At 37.4% G+C, this 26,120-nt stretch overlaps 1 long non-coding RNA gene across 1 annotated transcript in view; it reads right to left on the bottom strand.

Moving 5' to 3' along the window:
- Nucleotides 1-10,118: 10,118 nt before the first annotated feature.
- LOC127529585 (uncharacterized) overlaps nt 10,119-26,120 on the bottom strand; it is a 45,093-nt gene continuing 29,091 nt past the window's right edge. Inside the window, exon 3 of the long non-coding RNA XR_007936207.1 lies at nt 10,119-10,406. This is a non-coding gene — a long non-coding RNA (uncharacterized LOC127529585). The remainder of the gene's footprint in view (nt 10,407-26,120) is intronic.

Below are 26,120 nucleotides of genomic sequence, written 5' to 3'. Positions count from 1 at the left end.
AGTTTTGATTGTCATACTTTAACAACAATCTCATTCGTTGAAATTCTGAATTAGCCAATAATATCCACTTCCATTTACAGTTATCCCGCCTTCAGATCCGCCCATAATGTCTCCAGTCTGCAGCAATACCCTTCTCGCTTGCCTCGAAAGCTTGCATATTGTAATCTTTTTAGTTAGCCATTAAAAGGTGTCATTTTGCTTGGCTTTTCTCTACATTAACGTTACACAAACTTATGATCCACTTCAATGACGTCTGTTACAACTCTTATTGCTTTTATTTTTTCGCAGTTACAGACTGGGTTCGTCAGCAGCTTCCAGTGTCTGATGTCTAAAAAATATAAATAACACTAACGCCGACAGGCAGAATGCACTACACGATAGCAAGAGTTAAACAAAATAAAAGACGCCTCATTCATGGATTCCCGACTCTTTCAATTAGTATTTACTTTTGCACTGTATCATTATAAACGCTCCTGTTATTAGTATTATACTTAACCCTCATCTTTTCTTGAGATCACATTTAATAGCCTTAAATGTTTTCTTTGGTCTGACTTAATTAAAACGGAGTAGACAGAAAATAAAGGTTTATCCCTGTACTTTGCCATGATATAGGTAAGCACATTTGAGAAAGAAAAGGTGAAATCCTTAAATCACAGATGTTCTAATTCGATCAAGTATTAAAATATTTCATTTATTAGTACTTTACAATATTTTTGGAGCTCAAAAGTAACGAGTTCGCTACGAAGAAAAGACGCCGTCAGTGGCTCAATTAACTAACGTGGTTGCTTTTCAAATTCTGAGCGTAATGCTAGCCCGAATTTGATCCGAACTAAAGACTCCTCATACTTAATAATAATAATTAAAAAAATAATCTCGACTGAAATCTTTATAACCAATTTGAACTAAATACTTTTGAGAGATACTGTGGAAGGATCGCATAAGAGATCTGTTCGGGAATCATCCCCACTTAGAATCGCCATCAAAACGCGATGACTAATTGCGTAAGGCAGCTCACGTATTTACATTAATTCATCTTCTATTCATCGCCATTTGAAGTCCATGAACCCCTCCATTGAATAAGGTGATAACAAACTCACTGTGGTAGATCAGGTTGAATTTGCTCTGCTGCACCAAACATTCAAAGGTGTCAATCCGGAGCACATCAAAGAGGCTGAGAGACACGGCGCAGATCAGTCACCAACACACTGACACACACGGGACACTCCAAGGTGAGTAGTGCATGTATCAAGTGAGCATTGCACGTATCAAGGTCGGCATTAAAGATCCTCTTGAGTGCTTAGGCAACAACAAAAAGCAGCGGGATAAACACATCTGGACCTGCTGCCGAAAAAGCATTTGCTTTTAACAGCAGCATCCCTCCCTCGTGAACACATTTTCAAGGTCCGGACAGGCGATCAGTAAAAGGTTGCCTTAGTCACAGCACAGTGCAATAATAAAACATTTCCTAAAACATATAGTTGTCCAGTCTGTATCATTCCTAAGCAATCTTCCAGTTATAGAGGCACAATCCCAGTTACTAACACATTTATCGTGTAGCTCTCCCCCCCCATCCCCAACACTCAAAAGTAAGAACACATTCCACCTTATTAATTTAATATTTAAAAATTTAAACCACTAAATCCGCCATCAACAACTACAGTAACAGTTGAAATCGTCACTCAAATATTTTTTTTATGTTATAGACATAAAACAAGATGCCCATTTCCATTTAATATATCTTTACTAGTGTTCTCGCCTTGCTCGCTCTTGGTCCACGGTGGAATTTGCTGTTAAATGGAAAAAAAAAAAGAACAACAGACTCTTTTGGGTCACAATTCACAATCGGCGGACGTAGGACCCGAACCCTCGCAAGCCTTATTATGGAGCGGCAACGCTACAGCTGCACCACTACTGTTTTCAGCAGGGTGGATGAATATAATGAATGTTTTTTATGTACGTATGTAATGAAAACAATTATATATAGATGTATACTATATGACATACGTTCAGTGTTGCATGAAAACGTCGCATGAGGCGAAGAATGGATATTTATGAGAGTATTTTAGTGAGAGATGTGTCATCACCAGTATTACTAAAGCTCTTCTTTGCAGCATTATGCATTCTACAGGTCGGCATTTGTATGATGTATAATTTATAATTTTATTTTTTGCCACAAAGTATTATCGGGCACAATCATTTAACATGTATGGATCATCCACAAACATTCATTTCAATGAGAATTCTGTCGAGTTTTTGAACTCTGTTGATGCCATATGTACTTCAAACGGGAACTTGAATAATGATTCGAAGCACTAAGCAGACATGCACACTGGAATCGTCAAGCTTGGTTAGAAGCACTGAGCACACATGCGTAGTATTGAGATTGCATCATGACAGGGCTTCGAAGCCTCGAGCAGACATGCGTAGTACTGAGATTGCATCATGATGGGGCTTCAAAGCCTCGAGCAGACATGCGTAGTACTGAGATTGCATCATGACAGGGCTTCGATGCCTCGAACATGTGCACTGGGTTAACAGAGGCTTCGAAGCCTCGAGCAGACATGCGTAGTACTGAGATTGCGTCATGACGGGGCTTTGAAGCCTCAGACATGCGTAGTACTGAGATCATGACGGGGCTCCGAAGCCTCAGACATGCGTAGTACTGAGATCATGATGGGGCTCCAAAGCCTCAGACATGCGTAGTACTGAGATTGGATTATGACAGGGCTTCGAAGCCTCAAGCAGACATGGTCACTGGTTACTGAATCTTTGTGAAGCCTCAGCACACTCAAAGGCCTTGACCTCTATATTTTGAGAGTCCATCTTACACTTAACTCTCTAGGTATATTTTGTAATTCGTATTGACATTACACACTTCAGTTGATATTGTTAAACTACAATTCAGGTAGTTGCTGAGAATTAATTATTGTTCTTGTGGATTGCTGTGATTTCCTTTGTCTGATACATAGTGTCAAAGATATATTGTCATATATCAACTTTATATATATATATATATATATATATATATATATATATATATATATATATATATAAAAAGATTAGGTAAATCGTGCAACCTTTTTATGGAACGCTTAATTTTGTTCAAAACCGAACGTCATATAGTATACATCTATAAATATAATTTTTTCGTCTTCATTAGGAGAATACAACAATGATACTCTCGTGTCAATTAAACCAATTTAACGTGTATACAGTATGTCAAACAACATATTTCTACATCCGCCGGAGTAAGAACAGTAGTAGTAGTTCAGTTGTGCGGAGCTCGTTAATTATCCCCATTAAGTGGCTCAATGATATTGCAACTGTCTCTCAGTAACAACACCAGGGGTTCGCATCGTTGATCCTCTTCTTGTGAAAGTTTTTTTTTTTTTTCATTTCCTCCATTTAACAATATTTTCAGCTTGGATGGATAGCGAGCGAATCGAGCTATCGAGGGAAGGTTGGACCGCTGTAGTCGGGCAGGGGGCACACGTCCCTAATTATATTGTGTATGTAAAGAGTTTCACTGTAAAACGTAATAAGCTTCATATTTGTGTGTTTGGAGACCCTGGTGTTGTACTGAATTTGTATTGTAGAAAAAACAAACTACTGTGCAGCATGCCTAAATGTGTCTTTTTGTTTCTGATTGCTATACGGCACTTCTAACTTGGGACAATTCGCTATAAACAGTTTCAGCCAATCAGCGCCTTCTAAACATGCAGAATGACAGTGTGAACCTTTATTGTAGCGGCGCAGCATCTTCGTTTCAGTCAGTCATTGTCCTGTTAGACTATTTACTGTTAAGTGCTGCTTGAGCTACCGTTTATAGCACAACAGGTGGCCTACCTAGTTCTTAAATCGATATTGAAATGCACACACAAGTCTCCTAAATTATTTATTGAAATGCCTATACATTTACAGTGTCCGTTTTAGGAAGTCGTAGTTTTTACTTGTTCCCGTTATTAGGACTTATAATTTCTCAGTGTCACATATTATTCGTTACTGCTCACGAGTCCTGTATCATCGAGATTGTTTTATATTCTGTATAAGCAAACTTTTTAAATTAATTGAACTGACTATAGCAGACTTGTCATCTTCTTAAAATGACTTTATTGATTTGATATTGACAATTAATCACAAGGTCAAAAATCAAGGAGGATACAAGTTTGCATGGACTGTGCGGTTTCTTTTTTTTCGTGACATCGCGTCAGCAGAGAGTGCACGTTAACAATGCATTCTGTCCTAAATGACAGCGCACACGCTTTTTGATATTCCCTAAAGGCCAATGTGTCTCAATTTGCTCATTAATATACACTGCCTGGCCAAAAAAAAAAAAAGTCGCCACCTGGATTTAACTAAGCAAATAGGTACGAGCCTCCTATTGGATAATTACTGCATGGGCAATTATCTTTCAGCTGGCAACAAGTTATTTAACCCCAACTGGTGCAATGAGTTGCTTCTCATTTCTTAAACAACCATGTCGAAAGACACATCTCATGGTTGTGGAAAAGATGTTAGTCTGTTTGAGAAGGGTCAAATCATTGGCATGCATCAAGCAGAGAAAACATCTAAGGAGATTGCAGAAACTACTAAAATTGGGTTAAAAACTGTCCAATGCATTATTAAAAACTGGAAGGATAGTGGGGACCCATCGTCTTCAAGGAAGAAATGTGGCCGGAAAAAAATCCTGAATGATCGTGATCGGCAATCACTTAAACATTTGGTGAAATCAAATCGAAGAAAAACAACAGTAGAACTCAGGTCTATGTTTAATAGTGAAAGTAAGAGCATTTCCACACGCACAATGCGAAGGGAACTCAAGGGATTGGCACTGAACAGCTGTGTAGCCGTAAGAAAACCACTAATCAGTGAGGCAAACCGGAAAAAAAGGCTTCAATTTGCTAGGGAGCATAAAGATTGGACTCTGGAGCAATGGAAGAAGGTCATGTGGTCTGATGAGTCCAGATTTACCCTGTTCCAGAGTGATGGGTGCATCAGGGTAAGAAGAGAGGCGGTCAGACTCTACCATCATCAATGCAAGATCGTGGTGAAAAATTAATGCAACACTGGATGGAACTAAATCTTGTGACATTGCAGAAGCTTATCGAAACAATGCCACAGCGAATGCGTGCCGTAATCAAAGCTAAAGGCGGTCCAATGAAATATTAGATTGTGTGACCTTTTTTTTGGTGGCGACTTTTTTTTTGGCCAGGCAGCGTATTTTAGTGAGAATGATTATAAACATATTACCCACGTTCATTTCCCGTGTAGATATGTAATGTTTGGTGAGAATAAATAAAAAGTAACAACACATAATAGTTATGTTGCACTGTTTATGATTAACAAAATTCATAGTTTATCTGAAATGTTCTACTTATACAGTCGATTTATTCCACTTCTGAAGGTGTACACTGTTGGTATTCTCCATTGCATTTGCCCGAGTGTAACGTGTGCCAGTGCAACTGAAGGGTGGCAGACGAGCTCACATAATGGGCGACAAGGAACATTCTCAACCTGATGCCGAGGCTCTTGTCATGAATATTCCCATCTTGTGCTTTTTCTCATTCTTGCCAGTTTACTACTATTATTGGACACGTATGTAGAGGAAATGTGTGTCTTATTTTATGTCTATGAAAGGAAGGACGGTAAAGCCTTGAATGAAACTGAGTGTTGATGCTTTGGGTAACAAGACAGGTTAAGGAGCAGGGAACGTTAAATGTGACGGTGACTGCGGGGGATTGTGTAACTGGAAGATGGTTTAAGTATACAGAAACGACAAAAGCCTAGTCTTTCAATAATTCTATTTACATCAATGATTTACTCTGTTGTGTTACAGTTCGGAAGATTACTTATTTAAACCCCCCAACCCGCGCAGCCTTTGATAAGATGCATTCAGAAGTAAAGGATGTTGCTGACAAAGTTAGGTGTTTTTTTGAAAGTTTGGCTCCAGATGTGCTTATCCAGCTGCTCCTTCTTGTCAGTACTTGAGTGATGTTTATGTTCACCTCTGGATGAATTCGCAAAGTTTCTTCACAACTTTTTGTCTCATTAATGCAGAAATCCCGAGGCTTTCCTAAAATTGCAGAAGACACTGTTGATGGCGCTGATTCTGTTTTAAAGACTGTTTTGATTAGTTATGCAGAACACACTTTTACTCACATTGCTTTTTGGAAATCAATAACACAAATCAGCTACAGATCTGGGAATCACTGAATAGTAAAAATGTTTAATGAGGAGTGTCTTGCGCATATACTGGTGTAATGACCATGTCGGCTTTAGTGAAGCGTTTCTTAGCCTCTCTGATATGATCAACATGGGGTAAAATATATTCTGGATTGTTATAATACGTGCAACCTTACGCAAAATATGCTCATTAATTTGTTACAGATTCTAGGTAGAAACGATTCCACACCAAGGAAAAAGATGCCCCATGTAAATTGTTCATAATGTCTCCAAAATATATTTGTTAACTTACAGACAAGTACTACTTAACTGTTTTATACAAAATCCTTAACTCTTGGAAAGGGCAGAGTAGATTCAGACATGAGATTCAGATGGAGGATTCTGGAGGTGCTAGACTAGGGTCCTCAGTCACGATGCTAGAGGGCTGCAGTGACTGTTGGTTTTCATTCCATCCAGTTTCTAAATTAAAACTCATATCTTGCTGCTAATAAAACTTGGTATTTAACTATATACCTTGTTAGCGCAGTCATTCATCAAAGACAAATGTTAGTTAGATTGTAAACCAGAGCTCCTCAATAGCAGTCCTGGAGGTCCGCCATGTCTGCAGATTTTTACTTCAACAAATTTCTTAATTAGAACCCATTTATTTATTACTAAAGCAATATGTTTTTAGTTATCTTGCCTGTTACAGTTCAGAACCCTTAACTGCTTATTTTAGTTTTTAACAGTTGCATTTGCAAGTTTTAATTGTTGCCTGTTTTCTTAACCAGACATTAGTTGATAATGAAATGCAGATAACCAATAAACTGGGAGCTCTGCAGCTAACATGCTTCCTTTTAAACCTGTGCATATGCACGATGAAGTATCTGTGTTAAAAAAATGTTTATAGATAAATGAGAGGGGGATTGGAAGGACCATTAAGTTTAAATCTGTTCTGGTGTGCAAAACACAGATAATGTTCTCAGAGAAGAAAACTCTACAATGCAATTAAAATTTCTCTTGGATGAATGACAGCACTAACAATACAAATAGTTAAATACCAAGTTTCATTATTAGCAAAGATTGTCTTCTAATTAGGAAACTAGTTCAAAAGAAAATTTGCAGCCACTGTGGCCATCCAGGACAGTGATTGAGGACACCTTTGCTAGACAATTGGGCCAGCCGCTACTTCAGTATGTCACACATCTATCCTGCATGCTGTCCCAAGTCCTATGTACTGATTCAAAGTATTCTAAACTGTCTGTCAATCCACCTGTGGTATTATTTGCAAACGTAACCAGCTTGTCATTTATATTCATTTGTAAATCATTTACATATTAAAACAGCAGCTGTCCTAGAACTGACCCTAGAGGGAGATCACTCTGAACATCACCAAATTCTGATAAGGCTCTTCTCACTTTAACCCCTTGTTTCCTGTGATTTAGTCAATTCTACAGTAATCTACAAACTACACCATGAACTCCCACTTCCACTGCTTTGATGCCAAGCCTCTCATGTGGTACCTCATGAAATGCTAATTATAAGTCAAAAATAAATAATATGGTATGCACCACTCTGATCATATTCTATTGTTGTTTCCTCATAGAATTCCAGCATGTTAGTAAAACACAACCTCCCTCGTCTGAACAAATGCTGACTGTTCAGTAAAACTTGTTTTTGCCATGTATTGCTTTTCTTTAATATTTCCTTCAGTTAATTTATTTGTGATGCATGATCATCTTACTGACCTAAAGTTGCATGGATCTGCCCAATTACCCTTTTTATATAATGGAAACATATTTCCAGTACTATGGAATTTGCCCAGTGTGCAGTGACTTCTAAAACATATGAATCAAGGGTTTATATAAGTACTCATTAACCTCCTTAAGCACTAAAGATCAAATATTATATGGTCTTGGAGATTTGTTTAATTTCAGCCTATTTAATCCGAGCAGTACTTCTTTTTCTATAATTTCCAAATCACTCACTACCTCCTTAGTAGTCCCATTTACCCATGGGAGATTATTCACTTCTTTACATGTGATGTGCTCAGAAAAATGCAAGTTTTGAGTATATGCTATTTCCCTGTCAGTATTTTTTAATTCCAAATGCACTTCACCCCACCTTGGGTGTTCTTTTACTACTAAAATATTGAAGGAATCTCTTTGGGTAATCTTTCGCCTTATCTGCTATGTTCCTGTCTAACTGACTTTTATCTTCCCTGATATCATTCTTAATGGTCACCCTCATGGTCTCATAGGCCCTATAATTTGCATTGGAGTTATTAGTCTAATATGCCTTATACTGTGTACAGCTGTTTTTCTCCTTTGAAGCTTCTTTATCAACTCCTTCTTTCTAACTACAGAGTTTTTAAAATTTCCTACTAATTATAGTTTTTGAGATGTACCTGCATTTTATATAAAACATTTAAAAACTTGTTCCACAGCTCCTAGACCAGGGGTCTCCAACATTTTTCCCCTGAGAGCTACTTTTACAAAATGAAAATGGCCGAGAGCTACTCATGTTTTCTAACATTTACTCTCATAGCTTATTTCAACCCAAACAAACTGAATAAGCTTGTTTTGCCTAAACATTTACAAAATGTTAGTGTCCACAACATTTTGCATTAAAACATCACAAAAAAATATTTAGTTCACCTGCAAGTGCATTTTGCATGTCTGTATGCATTTTCTAGTGTATCTCACACCATTGAATCAACACATGAATGTTGTCAAAACAAAACAATGTAATTACAAACACACATATATTACTTATTCATTTGTCATTTGTTCCATGTCACGATTTCACTTCACAAGAGTATTCACATGTCTAGTTGCATGTGTGATGTGTTTTTCAGTTAGTCAGATGACTGGCACTGCATGGAGTCAACAAGAGAGGTGAATGGTAGAGCGTAGCTACTTAGGTTCCGTCTTATGGAGTCATTTAAGTGTTCAGCTGTCAGTCTTGTTCTGAACTTCGATTTCATGACATTCATGTCAGAAAAGGCAGACTCACAGAGATATGTAGACCCAAACAAAGCAGATATTTTCAGAGCTGCTTGGTGAAGATTCTTATAGTTATCTGGCTCTACTAAGCTCCAGAAATGCTGAGAATGCTTTTGAGACTTTAACTGCACATTATTTTGAAGGTTTACTAATATATAATATACTGTATAAAATCCACTGTCTCTCTGTATGTCTGTCCGCTTTTCATGAGAGAACTATTTAACGGATTTAGATCAGGTTTTTTTCTATAATTTGCTTGAACATTCCGGTTGATTTTGCGACTTCTCTCATTTCGCTATGTATCTATCATAGTTCGCTTGCAGTACTGATTTATTTGTGCGAATCTGAGAAAAAAGCAGCAGGCCAAATTGGAGGGTCAGCATTGGGGTGCGTCTACCTTAACTCCGCTTAGCTAGTGAACGAGATGAACAATTGAATTCAACTTTGTTTGATATTTAAAATAAACTGTTACTTACGTCTTGATAAGTTTGATTCCGGATATTCTCTTAAGTGTATGCCACATTGAAAAGATAGACTGCAATTCAGATTGTGGATCGTGATATGATTTTTTGGAAAGATCACCCACCCTTAATTTGACTAATCAAGGTTGGAGACCCCGTCCTAGACTGTCTCAACACGTAAAAGCTTATCTCAGTTTATCCCTTTTAGACTTTGCCTAATCTGTTAAAAAAAAAAAAGAACGAAAGTTAAATTTAACTGTTTTGGTTTTTGAATTTGTGCTCTTCCAAAATACTGAAGATTGTATTATATCATGGTCACTTGTCTCTAGTGGTTCAACCACCTCTACACCCTCAATTCTATCTTGGTTATTACAGAATACCAAATCTAGATAGGCTTCCTCTGTGTTGGTGCTTTAACATACTGTGTTAAAAAATGGTCACTGACTATGTGGTAAAAATAAGGCAGTAGACAAGAAAAAAGTTTGGGGATGGCCACTCCATATACTGAAAAATCAGCAAAATAACAATCACATCTTTACAGATCGAAGTTCACAACTGAACTGAATTAACAAGATGAGTCTGTTCTATAAATATGGTGGGTAGGAGGAAGAGGTGGAGTTAGAGTGGCTGGAACAGGAACTGACATGGCAGGAAGGTGAATTCTGGATACAAGGTGATGTGATACTGGATACTCAGTGATGTCATCAGGGTTGGCCGGAAATCATGTTAGTGGGTGGTTCGGTAGTGATGTCACTGACAGGCAGGGCCTTTGGCTCAACTGCAGGGAAACAAGAGGAGAGAGGATCAGTGGCTGATAAATAACACTATCTGAGCCTGTCAACTATTCCCCACGTGCACGTGTGTGACAGTTTAAAAAACTCCTGCTCTTGTACTCCACTCTTTGCATAGTTAGCCGTTAATATTCAGGTAGTTAAAGCACCCAATGACTATTATATTCCCCTACAAATTTGCCTTTTTAATATTACTAAAAAGATGCACATTTAAATTGCTGTCTGCATTTTTTTGTAACATACTCCTAAAATAAGGCATCTTTCCTTTATGCTTTCCATATGAATCCAGGTGCCCTCAATAAAATGTGGCTCATCATCCAACTGAAGAGGAGATGAATTTAAATTTAAATGACATAAATGGCAACACCTTCTTTTTTTCTGTTGTGCCTATCCTTCCTAAAAAATATGTCCTCAGCTATGTTATACTCATCACCATCTTTATTATTTTATTCAGGTCTCTGCTATTGCTATAAAACAACTCCCTTGTTTTATTTTTAATACTTTTAGCATTAAGGTGGTTTGTTGTGTAGTGGGTACAGCAATGCACTATCAGCGCATGCTCCCAACCAACCTAACATTAAGGCACACTATTTTTAATGTGTCACTTATTTTACTTTTGCATTTAAACTTTAGGTTAGAATTTACATTAATACATATATTTATTTTTAGACCATTGTTTGCCCCTTCATGTTCAATTCTAAACCAGGCCTGTCCAAAACTCCTTGTTCTGCCATTCCATAGTTTATAGAATCCTCAACTAACGTACTCATATGCCCCTCCAGTTCAAATGAAACCAATCACAGCAGTCCCATTTATTCCAAAATGACTCCCAGTACTCCATAAATGGATTTATTTAGCTTGCTTTTAAATGCTACATTTACTGCCAGTAACAAAACAACTGAGGAACCTATAAGGCAGGGAATTTTCATACATTGTTTCCGTGGGGTCTTCAATAATCACATGTCCATTTTCAGAATAGCTGGTGCCATTGCCATAGTCACAGAAAGGATTCCATTTGTATCTGAGCTATATATACTTTTACACTTTTACCAGATGACATTACATCATCATGTATTAAGACAATGCTTGTTACCTATTAATAGACCTTTGATGACAAATTAGTAAGTACCATTAGCAAGCAGACAGACAGATACATAGAACTTTATTTGTCCCCATGGGGAAATTTATCTTTTTTACAGAAGCTCTTATAGTAAATAAAAAATGTATATACACCCAACCCTATGGTCTGAACACACCTCAGAATGACTAAAATGCAAGAAAATTCAAAAGAAAGAAAACTTCTAACATGGCAGTCACAGTCATTTTGAGGCTTCTTGCAGGCATATGGCTTTTGGTATAAAGGAGCCTCAGTAGCATTTCTTTACACACTCTGCTGAATGATTCATTAGCTGAAAGTACTCAGTGTTAGTGTGTAACAGAGAGGATGTGCAGAATTGTTCATAATGGTACTCGGTTTTGTTTTAACTTTCTCCTTTGCTACTACCTCCAAAGTCCAGAGTGTGTCCCATAACTCAGCTTGCCCTTTCGATTAGCTTGTGATTGGGTGGGCCTCTCTTGAAGTGATGTTACCAGCCCAAGACACTACAGCTTTGAAAAATCACACTGGCCATCACAGAGTTATAGAAGATGTGAAGGATGCCACTTCCCACATTAAAGGAACACAATCTCCTAAGGAATAAAGCCTGCTCTGCCCTTTCATAAATATTTCCTCTGTGTTCTCGGACCAGTCGAACCTATCATTAATGTGGACCCCCAAGTACTTGTAGGAGTGGACCACCTCCACATCCACTCATTGAATAGTGACCATACATAGAAGCTCTTTGGTGTGGTGAAAGTCCATAACCAGTTCCTTGTTCCTGAGGTTATTATGTAGACAATTCTATTTGCATCAAGAAACAAAGTTCTCCACCTGACTCCTATGCTGTCTCATACCTTTATCAATACACCCTATAAGTGCAGAATCATCTGAGAATTTCTGCAAGTGACATGACCCGGGCCCTCATGTATAACGCCGTGCATAGAATTCACACTATAACATGGCGTACGGACATAAGCGGAAATGTGCTTATGCACAAAAAAATCCAGATGCATAAATCTGTGCGAACGCCAACTTCCCCGTTCTTCCGCTACATAAATCCCGGTCAGCGTGAAAAGTAACGCGCATTCTGCTGTCCTGCCCCAACTCCTCCCAGAATTACGCCTCTTTGAATATGCAAATCAATATAAATAGCCCTTAAGTGCAGCCTTCTGTGAAAAGACAATGGCAAAAGCAAGGGGGAAAATAGAAGAATTTCAGCGAATACCAAGTGGAAGCAAAGAAAAACATACTATTTGTTGGTTTAAACAGTGATAAAATCAACAAAAGGAAGTTGATCGAGTGACAGAGTGTCGGAGAAACTCAAAAGCTCAAGTTCACAAAGTCACACAGTGCCCGAAATAAAAAAGAAGTTGTCAGATATCAAAGTCGCCGTTTACACTACCTGTGCACTACCTGCTTCTTAAACGGGCTTTCTCTTCCTCCGACAGGACACGGAATTCATTACATTCGTAAAATTACAGCACTCTGAATAATTAAAATACTAAGATGTATACGTGATATCATTTTCATGATGATAGGAGTTAAAGTATGTTATTAAACATGGGAACACGGTGGCGCAGGTTGTGCAATATTATAACTGTATCACATGTTTACAGTGAGGTAATTGTACCTGTAAGTACAAACAGTTCTATAAGGAGCACTTGATGGATTGATTGAGCATGTTTATAGTTCTTGGGATGAAACCGTTTCTGAACCACAAGATCCGTACAGGAAAGGCTCTGAAGCGTTTGTCGGATGAGAGCAGTTCAAATAGCGAATGGCTGAGGCAGCGTGTGCTTGATTCTGTATACCAATAATTCTCTTTCCCATCAGCTGCTCCAAGTGGTGCAGTGAGAGTAACAACGCTAAAGTAGCTATGGTATTTGGAATAGTTTGGCCATTCCGTGGACCATTATATTGTTACAGGCTAATTACAATCAGATTCCTTAAACTAATAAACAATGTGCGGTTAAGTTCAGTGTATTTATAAAGCCGCATCAGGGATGTGGATCTGAAAAAGAAAGGGAAACCACACTGGAACAGTAGCACTGCTTTGACGCTGGGTGCCGCCAGTTTGCAAAACCGAGCAGAGAACTTGTGTACGCCAGGGTTTAAGCTACCGTGAAAATGTGCATGGCTTTACTCCAAGTTTAGGTTTTATACATTGCGATTTCAGCATGGAAACGGGCTTATGCAATATTTTTGTGCATACGCACCATTTATACATGAGGACCCTGGTGTTATATTTGTAGTTGGAGATTTACAGAGCGAAGAGAAAAGGAGGCAGGACTGTTCCTTATAGTGCTCCAGTGTTGCTCACATCTGTATCAGAGACATAGCACTTCAAACTCACAAACTGCTGTCTACCTGAAATATTATCCAGGACACCATTGACTCATCTACCTGCATATGTCTGAGTATATCCCTTAACATGGAAGGCTGGATTGGAACTGAAGGCACTGGTGAAATTAGAAAACACAGTCATCACAATGGTGCAAGCTTTGGCCAGGTGAGAATAAGCCTTTTTTTACTTATGGAAATTCCATTAGTTCTTTTTTGTTAAAATCATTGGGCCGACACTTAATTTAACCCAGTTAGTCTTTACATTTCATTTCTTGCTGACTACCTTTGTTTTAAGCCTCCATTTACTATTGTCATTCTATAGTGTACATCCCTTAAGGTAAAATTGAATTGTGTATGTCAAGGGAATCTGTTTGATTTAAAACAATTAGACTCACTGAAAATATTGAAATGTTATAGTCAGGCACAGAAAGAAGACGTTCTACTGTTTTTAGCCTTGAAAGTCATTTTTTAATGTATTACACAAAGCTGTCTTTAATTGGAGCTTAACTGTTTAGTTTATTTTGATCTATTTTCTAATGATAATTAGGAATTTACCAGTCCAGAGTGTGGAATCTTCTTGCAATGCTAACTCAGAGATGTTCTCTGGAGGACACTTATGTTTTGTTACCATCCATTATTCATCAGGACATTAGGCCTTTAATGACCTCTTGGGCACAGGCATCAGCAGTGTGTCTGTCTGCGAAGAGAGTGTCGATTTTGTCGAGAGGTTTACGTACATTGGCTGTGACATTCATGTCTCTGGTGACTCTTCCTATGAAGTAAGTAGACGGATTGGGAGAGCGGGGGTGGGGGGTTTTGGTGGGCTTCATGAGGTTGCTGCAAAGGGGTGTGTGGCGCTCCCGATATCTATGCAAAAGGATGAAGGTCCAAGTCTTTAGAGTTCTGGTGCTTCCTGTCTTGCTATATGGTTGCGAGACATGGATGCTATCCAGTGACCTGAGATGAAGACTGGACTCCTTTGGTAAAAATCCTTGGGTACCGTTGGTTTGACTTTGTGTTGAATGAGCGGTTGCTCATGGAGTCCCAAATGAGGCACATTACCTGCTTTGTGAGAGAGCGGCAGCTACGGCTCTACAGCCATGTGGCACGGTTCCCTGAGGGTGATCCAGCTCGCAGGATCATCATTGTTGGGGACCAAAGTGGCTGGATCAGGCCAAGGAGTCGCCCACATGCTGTTACACCTGGCTTTGGCAGATAGAGGGTCATTTCCGGAGGTTGGGACTGGACTGCGTATCTGCCTGGAGGGTTGCCAACCGGGATCCTAAGCTGTTTCGTTGTGTACCAGTGCATGCTTCCCAACTTGACTTGCATTATTCATGGAAAAATGGGGACAAAAAGTGCCTACCCAGATTCTAGGTCAAAGGTGAACGGTTGAAGTCTTTTCCAAATTTTCCTAATTTCAACATGAAATACATACATTGCAATACTTCATCTGTAATTTTTAAAAGTTTCTTATGGATCCCAAACATATTGTCTCATGAGGTGTTAGGCTTGTTTCATTGGGGGGTACCCCTTATCAAAAATAAGGCTAGCAGTAAAACAGATGGTCATTTTATCCAGTCTCTGCTGCCCTCTTAGCCAATTTGTTTTTAATGATCAAAAATTAATTCTGCAGCAGGTAAGCACAACTCTACTCATTGTAGCAATTATGTTCAAAAAGAAATCTCTCAATAAAAAAAAAATCCTCTATAGTTGTATCTAGTATGGCCACTGTTGTGGAACCCACTCAATTAAAAACATACTCATCACAACAACTAAATACTGTACAGTCGGTCAATCTGGACACAACCCAGAAAGACAAAAAAAAAAAAAACACACTAAATCATAGAATATATGAAGGAAGACAAATTAACAATGAGGCTGAAGCCACGGTCTCTGAAAGACTTGTCTAAAGCAGAAAAGGAACTTATTTGCCTCCGTCAATTACAGAGGAGGTTAAAGCCTTATGAAAAAGTAACCATGTAAAGAAAAGTAGCAAAATCTACAAACTTGACCCAGTCCTATAAGAAGGAATACTGAGAGTTGGAGAAAGACTCTGCTATGCCATCCATCCATTATCCAGTCAGAAGAGGCAAAATACCCTGCAATCATTCATAAGAATTCCCATATTGCTACTCTCATTTTGCGACACATTCACAAAGAACATGGACATTGTGGACGCAACTACATGCTAGCACAATTACATAAGAAATATTGGATCCCACAAGCCAATTCAGCTATTAGAAAAATTATTTCAAAGTGTATTACATGTAGAAGATACAATGCACAAATAGATGAGCAAAACATGGCAGATTTACCAAAAGATCGTCTACTCCCTGACCAACTACCCTTTACCAATGTTGGAGCCGATTATTTTTGCCCCTTTCAGGTAAAAAGTGGGTGAAGCCTAGTGAAGAGGTATAGGGTAATTTTCACTTGCCTAACAACTAGAGCAGTACATACTTTGGACACTGATTCTTGTATCAATGCCATATGCTGGTTTATTTATAGAAGAGGGCAAGTTAAAATCATGCGCTCAGATAATGGAACAAATTTTAATTGTAGTGGAAAGACAGTAACGAGAAGCAGCTAAAATTCTTGACCAAGAAAAAATTGCAGTGCCATGAAGAGGAATGGAATCGAATGGATTTTTAATCCATCAATGGCCTCCCACCATGGTGGTGCATGGAAAAAATGATGAACGTCTCCACACAATGATGTGCGAAGCAGAATACATCCTAAACAAAAGACCTCTCACAAAAGGTATCAAATGACTCGAATGACCTGGAGGAACTAATGCCCAATCACATGCTACTATTCAAGACACAACCTAGCCTTCCCCCAGGACTTTTTTCCAAAAATGACCAGTATACGCAAAGGCATTGGAAACAGGTACAATACCTCTCTGATTTGTTTTGGAAAAGATGGACTAAAGAGTATTTACCAATACTTCAAGATCATCAAAAATGGCTCACACCAAGAAGAAACTTTGAACCTGGTGACATTGTTCTCATTGTAGATCAATCAGCACCTTGTAACTCCTGGGAAATGGGTTGAGACATCAAGATAATGCCAGATGCAAAAGGAGTAGTCAGAAGAGTTTGTGTGCAAACCAAAACCAGCACACTGGACAGACCTGTGAACAAACTGTGCCTGCTCCAGGAAGCAACAATTAATTGAAATGATTAATTTTACATTTTGCATGCCTAATTTGCATAATTGTGTTTGTGTTTTCACAGCAGAATTTAAGTTTACATTTAAGTTTTAAGTTTCATAAAGTTTGGTTTAAGTTCATTAAAGTAGTTAAGGCTCTTACTAAGTAATGTTAAAGTAATTGATTTTTGCCCTAGCATAAACAATTAGGGGCCGGATGTGTAAGAGCCATTTGCTAGTTATTTAAGTTATATAAATGTTTGCCTAAATATTAGTGCATAGTCTATGGGAGGTTCCTACAAACCCCATAAGTTGAACTGAATTGGTAAATTCTAACTATTTCTAGCCTTTCTAACTTCATTGGCTCCCGATCAAGTTTCGTACTGATTTTAAGATTCTGCTATTAACATTTAAGACCATCCATAACCTCGCCCCTCCATATCTGTCTGACCTTCTTCATGTTGCAATTCCATCACGTAACCTAAGATCCTCTTCCTCCACCCATCTGACTGCAGAGCTTTCAGCTGTTCTGCTCCCAAGCTCTGGAATTCATTACCTGCGGATCTCCGAAATATCAAATCATATTCATCCTTCAAAAGTAAACTTAAAACACATCTGTTTAAAATGGCTTTTTCTTTTTCCTCTTGATTATAGTGGTTTTGTTTGGTTTTAATTTTTAGATTTTCTGATGTTTTAAGTTGTTTATAATTGTGTCTTTTATTTATTTATTTATTTATTTATTTATTTATTTATTGTTTGTTCGGTGTCCTTGAGTTCTCTGAAAGGCGCCTTGTATAAATAAAATGTATTTTTATTATTATTATTATTAAAACATACTCAGTTAGTGATCTGCCTTGCCAGGTGTAAGGCATTGAGGGCATATGATTTAAAATTGTGCCTTGCATGCCCAGTAACAAGAAAGACAAGCTCTATTGAATGTGCAGCACTGTACGTTTAAAGCGTACAGAAGAAGTAGTAAAGCATCTTTAAGTATAGAAACAACTAAAGTTTGACAAGAAAAGCTAAGATTAGAAAAGATACATTTTTCTAATTTTTTGCCTTTTATTCTACATGTATAACAACCTTTTTTCTTTATTCTTGTGTACATTATTTGCTTTGAATTTTCACTAAATATTTTAAAACAAACTTTTGGACTGAGAGATTTCATTCAGCACACATTTTACCCATGCTTGAACTTGCCTTACACACCAGCAGCTACACTTCACTCACAGTGATCTCTTTCACAATTCACAACATACTCAAAATTATTTAAACTGTCTTTAACACAATTAAACTTACTCAAGTTGTATTAATAATAAGCATTTACATACTCTTTTCCTCTCATTGCTTACATTTATTTTACTCCATGCAAAGAATATGCAAGTTTGAACCTTCATTTTCTGTTGCTGGGCAGCAGTGCCAACCACTGCACCACCATATCAATCTTACTTCAAACCACCTAACAGCTGATGGAAAGCATTTAACACTAGAATTACCACAGTCTACGAAAAAGCTCGTAGATCCGGCCCACCTTAAAACCGTTCTCACCTCTCTTTTGTCTTCTAAATGTGCCGATTAAGATGAGCAGCAAGCAGACGGCTATTCCGTCCCCCACCGTCGCAAAACGTTCACTAAGTTTTCCCTGTTCATGCCTTGTTTGATTATCTGGGAGTGAACTGAACTGGAGTTTTAGAGTGGAAATAATAGATTGTTATTTGGAATACACGCATTTCATGTGTGTTCCATTTCTACAGTAATCTGTGTAAACACATTGTTAAAACAAACTTTTTCATATTTTAGTAATAAATGTTACAAAATGTAGGCATAAACTATAGAATGTGTTAAGCCTGAAGTCCAAACATCAAATAAACACTTTCACAAAAGTTTTAAGAACGATACAACACCTTCTGTGGCGTAACGCTAAGATTTGCTGACGCAGCCCTGCCATGCCTCAGAGACCCGAGTTCGATTCCCCGCTTTGGAGAAAGTGTTATTTTTTTTTCTTTGTAACCTCAAACGGACATAAAATTTATAAATTGGTATGCACTGTAAATCATTAAGTTTAAAATGTCAATCGCGGTTATTTCTGTTGATTAATTCATGCTTTTTACTTAGAGTCAGAAGAGGAGCTTATTCAGCTTCTGATCTGACTCTAACAGCACCAGTATAAATTCACACCTGATTTGACGCTGTTCTTTTTCAAATAATATTGCATTACTTCGATGATGTTTTCTGATTGGTACTATTCGCGTCATAAAATGATTTTTTCAAAATGTCACATATATTTGTCTCTTTCATTTTATAAAATGTGCGTTTATCACCGCCAGCATGTTGTAGTACACAGCAACTGGCCACCTGCATGTTCTTGCGCGCACTGAATAAGACAGTGCTATATGCAATCATCAGATTCAAATGTTAACAGTTCACACACACGCAAGGATCATCTTTCCTACATTTACAACGTGTGTACCTGTTACAATGTACACACTTCTCTCTATGCTGTGGTTTCTATTACACACCTGAAAGAAAGACAATATATGTGAAAACATCATCGCACTAATGCAATATTATTTGAAAACGAACAGTGTCAGATCGAGTGTGAATTTATGCTGGAACTGGAAATTCTCTGATGTGGAATCAGTTCTGTATGGTTGTGAGCATGGGTGTGAGTGGTGGACATAACTGGGAATTACTGTGAATGTGCGTGGTGTTTTGAGATAATGAATAGAGCTGCAAATTACAGGTGCTTGTTCAGTGTAATAGGAACCACAGCACAGAGAGGTGTGTACACTGCAACAAGTACATATGTCGTAAATGTAGGAAGGGCGGTCCTTGGGTGTGGGGGAACTGTTAACATTTGAATGTGATGCTTTTATATAGCTCGGAACGGAAATCAGCAGTTCTTAGCATTGCACCACGCAAGCTGTCATATCAACCGCCTACTGTAACTTGCTTTCTTTTTTCTTCGGTTATACTCTTGAATAAAAGTGCACTTGTTTTGTTATACTTTTACATCAATATATGTTCCTGTGTTTCAGCGACACGGCATGCTCAAAAAATATGTGTAATGCCACGAAAAGTGCATGCAGACACTTCAGTTTGCAAGCATTGGTACGAGAATGCAGTCACAAGTACACTGCAGAGCTATAGCGAGTCTTTATGTGAAAGCAACAGTATCAGATTGGGTAGGATCCTGAACGCGACTGAGAGAATGAAAAGTGAATAAAAAAAAAAAAAAAAAAAACAAAGCTAACCTTTACAAGTATCATAAATTACACCGGCTGTTACAGACTGAAATCAAATGTATCTTTTTATTCTAAAATAGTAAGAATAAGAGCAGTTCACTTCTCAAAAGGGAGTCATACAGGATCGAACTCGTGACCTTTTGGTTCCCATTCAGCAACTGATACTGTTGCGCCATGGCGGCAGTCATAGTAAATGAGTGTCAATGTCGCACACTAAGGCGGCTTTTTTTTTCTGCAGTTATATTTTTTGAATAAAAGCGCACTTGTTCTGTTATATTTGTACCTTTTGTGAAAGTGTTTCTTTGATATTTGAACTTCAGAATTCATACATTATATAGTTTATGCCTACATGTTGTCATTTACTACTAGAATATGAAAAACGTTTGTTTTAAAAATGTGTTTACAAAGATTACTGTAGAAACCGAACACACATGAAATGCGTGTGTTCCAAATAACGATCTATTATTTCCACTCTATAACTCCACTTCACTCCCAGATAATCAAGAGCTGTGAGAAGTTTGTGCACATTCTAAGTTGGTAGGGGGATGGAATAGCCGGCTGCTTGTACCTGGTCTTTATCTGCACATTTAGAAGACAAAAGACGATGGCGGAGAGGTGCGAACGGATTTAAGAAGCAATTTAAGGTGGGACGGATCTACAAGTTTTTTCGTAGGCTCTGGTAATTCTAGTGTTAAAACAAATGTCCATAACAAATATACACCTTCACATACCAGCAGCATTTATCCTTGAAAGAAATTGTCTCCTTTATCTATACTAATAAAAGGCAAAGCCCTCACTGACTGACTGACTGACTCACTCACTGACTGACTGACTCACTCATCACTAATTCTCCAACTTCCCGTGTAGGTGGAAGGCTGAAATTTGGTAGGCTCATTCCTTACAGCTTACTTACAAAAGTTAGGCAGGTTTCATTTCGAAATTCTACATGTAATGGTCATAACTGGAACATATTTTTTTGTCCATATACTGTAATGGAGGAGGCGGAGTCACGTATCGCGTCATCACGCCTCCTACCTAATCACGTGACCTAAAAACAAGGAAGAGATTTACAGCACGAGTCAAACGCAGGAACGAAGTAAATGACGTTAATTTTTGGACTGTCTTTTAATACTGTGCAAGCATACATATTAACACTTGCAATTAAACGTCTGCATTTACGGGGTGATTTCTCAGGCTTAAAAAGCTCGCCTTTTATCAAACGTGGGAACAAAGGTAACTGACGTTGTTCACTGTCTTTTAATACTGTGTAACCATACATATTAACACATGTGCAAATAAACGTGTGCATTTACGGGGTGATTTCTCAGGCTTAAAAGCTCGCCTTTTACTAAAAAGGTAAATGCAAAACTATTTTCAATCATTCTATGATCTGCTTCTCACAACTGAAGGCACCGTGGCTGATGTTACGTCACTTGCTGTCCGACCATAAGCTTTACCTGGTAGGTAGCCGGACACTCACTTCACTCCCTTTCGGGAATCGAACCTCTGAGGTTTTCTTTTGTTCTTAATTAAAATTTAAAACCAATACTTCACCGCTGCTAAGCCCCTGTAGCGCTGACGTCTGAGGTTCGATTACCGTAAGCAAGTGCAGTGAGTGTGTAATTACGTTCACGGCATTCGTAGTCTGATTCACAATCTGATTGTATGGGTGGTTACTTCCAGGTAACGCTTACACTTGGCCACCAAGTTAGCTCGAAGTGATCACTCGAGTAAAGGCAGCTTCACAAAAAAACTGATCCTTAACAAACTGTTATTTGTATATTTTCCCTCAATTTAAAAACGTTTTATTTTCTTCTTAATAAAAAATTTAAAAGCGGTACTTCGCCGGTGCGAAGCGCGTGGATTTGACCGACTGACACATACAGACATATTCATGAGTGCAGGTACTTCGGAAAGAAAGCACCGCGTAAACCTAAAGTTTAAATTAACTTCATAGACCTACAAAAGGTTGCCATTCATTTGAGGCAACATTGCTTTTCTTCTGTACAACTATACGTTGCATTCTCAAAAGAGTGTGCTTGCACGGCTTCGGATATATATATATATATATATATATATATATATATATATATATATATATATATATATATGTATGTCTATATATAAATATGTAAGCTTATAAGTACTGCCTTACTTCTCTTTAAGAAAGGAAGATGTAATGATACTTGATTTAAACGATTCCATGTCTTCCTGGGGTTTGCGTAGCTATATGGTTACATAACCTCTTTAACACACTACTTCTCCGCTGCAAACCGTGGGTATTTTGCTATATATATATATATATATATATATATATATATATATATATATATATATATATATATATATGTATGTGTCTGTACGTGTATATACAGTATATATATTTATATATATATATATATATATGTGTGTATGTATGTATGTGTGTATATGTATGTGTATATATATGTTGATATATGTATATATATGTGGATGTCTATATGTATATATATGTATATATGTAGATATGTGTATATGTAGATATGTATATAAGTATATATGTTTATGTATATATATGTTTACATAACCTCTTTAACACACTACTTCTCCGCTGCGAAGCGCGGGTATTTTGCTAGTCTATAATAATAAAAGGCAATGCCCTCACTGACTGACTCACTCACTGACTGACTGACTCACTCATCACTAATTGTCCAACTTCCCGTGTAGGTGGAAGGTTGAAATTTGGCAGGCTCATTCTTTACAGCTTACTTACAAAAGTTAGGCAGGTTTCATTTCGAAATTCAAAGCGTAACGGTCATAACTGGAACCTCTTTTTTGGCCATATACAGTAATGGACTGCAACTCACTGGCCGTGGGAGGCGGGGTTGCGTATTGCGTCATCACGCCTCCCACGTAATCACGTGAACTGACTGTGAAGGAGAAAGGACGGCCTTATATGGCGTTCGTTTATAAAACAGCGGACAGGCGACGTCAGCGCAAGAGGCGAAGCCACAGTTTAAAAAGGTTTACTTTTCTTCTTAATAAAAATTTTAAAGCAGTACTTCGCCACTGTGAAGCGCGGGTATTTTGATATATATCAAAATATATCGCGTCATCATGCCTCCCACGTAAGCACGTGAACTGACCGGCTCACGTGAAGTGACTGAACGCAGCAGGAGTGATCACTTCGATGAATCAAACCTGTTCAAAAAACACATTACACAATTGATAAGGTACGAAAACATAATGAAAAAAAGCATGGTATAAACCGTAACTTTAAATTAAGTTTATAGAAACGCTCCCGCTACCGTTTGCAATACCATATTAGCCCCTGCGAAGCGCAGGGATTTTGCTATATATATTAAACTATTTCAACCATTCTATGATCTGCTTCTCGCAACTGAAAGAGGGCACCGTGGCAGAAGTTAGCCGGCTTGCTGACCAACCACAAGCGTTACCTGGTAGGTAACCACCCATACAATCAGATTGTGAATCAGAATGCCTGCAATGTAATTACCCCGATCTACATGCTGTCAAATGAACGAACCACACGCCGTGGCACAACGTTAGGGGCTTTGCCTCTACGTCCGAGGTTCAATTCCCGTAAGGAAGTGAAGTGAGTGTGTACGCCTGATGAGCCCACAATTACGGCGAAACACGTGTCGCGTACTATGCATCTTCAAAGCATGGTGTAAACCGTAAGTTTAAATTGAGTTTATAGAAACGCTCCAGCTGCCGTTTGCAATACCATATTCGCGAGATACAAGTTTAATGAGAAGACACGAGGTATAAACGAGACTTTGTAACAGAGTTCAAATTGCTGGAGCGAGAAACTTTTAACTGCCGGGTCATGTCGCGTGTTCTCGGGTAGGTACACCAAAAAATGTATACATTTATGCATGTAATGGGCAACAAAAAATGTACTATACCCGAAAGCACTGCAGTAGTACTCAATGTATCTTTACTTCTTAAATGTTAATGTTTTTACTGTTTAATAATTTATACGCTTCTTATATGTTGTTCAAATTCTTTTATCAAAATACCAGTAACAGCGCACTGCACGATAACATGGAGTGAATACACTTCACATGACCATTCATGTTATTTATCCTCTTTCTCTGTACGTTTACCATTCGTTTGCTCAGAGGTTGATGCGCTTGCTGCTTAATGAGCAGCTCTTCACCCTAGCGTCCCGCTGCTTCTCTTCTTTCGTCGGCATCTTTTCCCATTAAAACTGATTAAGTTATTTTTTGTGTTGTGATAACTTAGTACGGTGCGCACAGCTGTGAGTTGATTCTACAATAAAATAAAATAAAGATAAAAAGAGTAATAAAATCATCACCCTGAAAGCGAATACTACACGTGACGTAGTACATGTGTACCAAATTTCAAGTCAATAGATGAAACGGTTTGTGAGCTACAGGTGATTTAAAATCCTGGACAGACAAACGAATAGCCACGGTAGCGTATTATAGAAGTAAATTTTACTGTTTAATTTATATTTATATGCAATGTGCTTCTTATATATTACTTCATATTCTCATATGATAATGATGTTAATGTTGTTTATATTGATTTCTATGTTATTGTAAGTGCTCTTTATTTGTGGAAAAATAAATTTGGCAATTAACAAACTTATTTTATACATAAATTTTATTTTTTTCTCTTGCACTCAGTGAGCGAAGCCACTGGGTAATCAGCTATATGTGTATATATATGTAGATATGTATATATATGTGTATATATATGTATATATATGTAGATAGATAGATACTTTATTAATCCCAATGGGAAATTAACAAAAGCGAGTCTTGGCGTGTAAAACTCCATGCCCACGTTGTAAAAGTAAGTGTGTCCAGGGAACGAATCCACATAAAATAAATTAATACAATAAAGTAATAGGAGTGATCAATAAATAAAAATAGAAATAGAAAAATAAAAGTAAAAAATAAAAGTAGAAAAGTACACATACAGTTATGCACCGAGCTGCTGAAAAGGCTGCCACTCTCGGCGGTGCCGGATGTTAATTATGTAGATATGTTTGTATATATATATATATATATATATATATATATATATATATATACTAGCAAAATACCCGCGCTTCGCAGCAGAGAAGTAGTGTGTTAAAGAGGTTATGTAAACATATATATACATAAACATATATACTTATATACATATCTACATATACACATATCTACATATATACATATATATATATACTAGCAAAATACCCGCGCTTCGCAGCGGAGAAGTAATGTGTTAAAGAGGTTATGAAAAAAAAAGGAAACATTTTAAAAATAACGTAACATGATTGTCAATGTAATTGTGTTGTCATTGTTATGAGTGTTGCTGTCTTTTATATATATAATATGCACACACACACACATAAACATATATATACATAAACATATATATATATATACATATCTACATATACACATATCTACATATACATACGTATATACACATCCACATAAACATATATATACATATACAAATTTACATATCTACATATATATATATATATATAGACATAGATATATACATACATACATTCACATATATATATATATATATATATTACTGAAGAAAGAAAAAAAAATTAAACAGCCAAATGGGGCTATGCATATGAACTTAAAAGGTTTAAATAAAACAGAAATATATATTTATTTTTACTTGGTTAACTTGTGGAGGGTGTATCCTGTAGCAAAGCCCTAACTGTTTTCGTGAAAGCCCGTTTCAGTCAATAAGTCTTATGTGTGTGTTTATGTATGTGTGTATATATATGTAGATATGTGTATATGTAGATATGTATATAATGTATATGTATATAAATGTTTATGTGTGTGTGTATATTATATATAAATATATATATATAT

This window comes from Erpetoichthys calabaricus, chromosome 11, assembly GCF_900747795.2.
Source record: "Erpetoichthys calabaricus chromosome 11, fErpCal1.3, whole genome shotgun sequence".
In the NCBI taxonomy this organism is placed as follows: Eukaryota; Metazoa; Chordata; class Cladistia; order Polypteriformes; family Polypteridae; genus Erpetoichthys; species Erpetoichthys calabaricus.
Note: the sequence above shows the minus strand (reverse complement) of the source record. Positions and strands in the feature narration are given on the sequence as shown.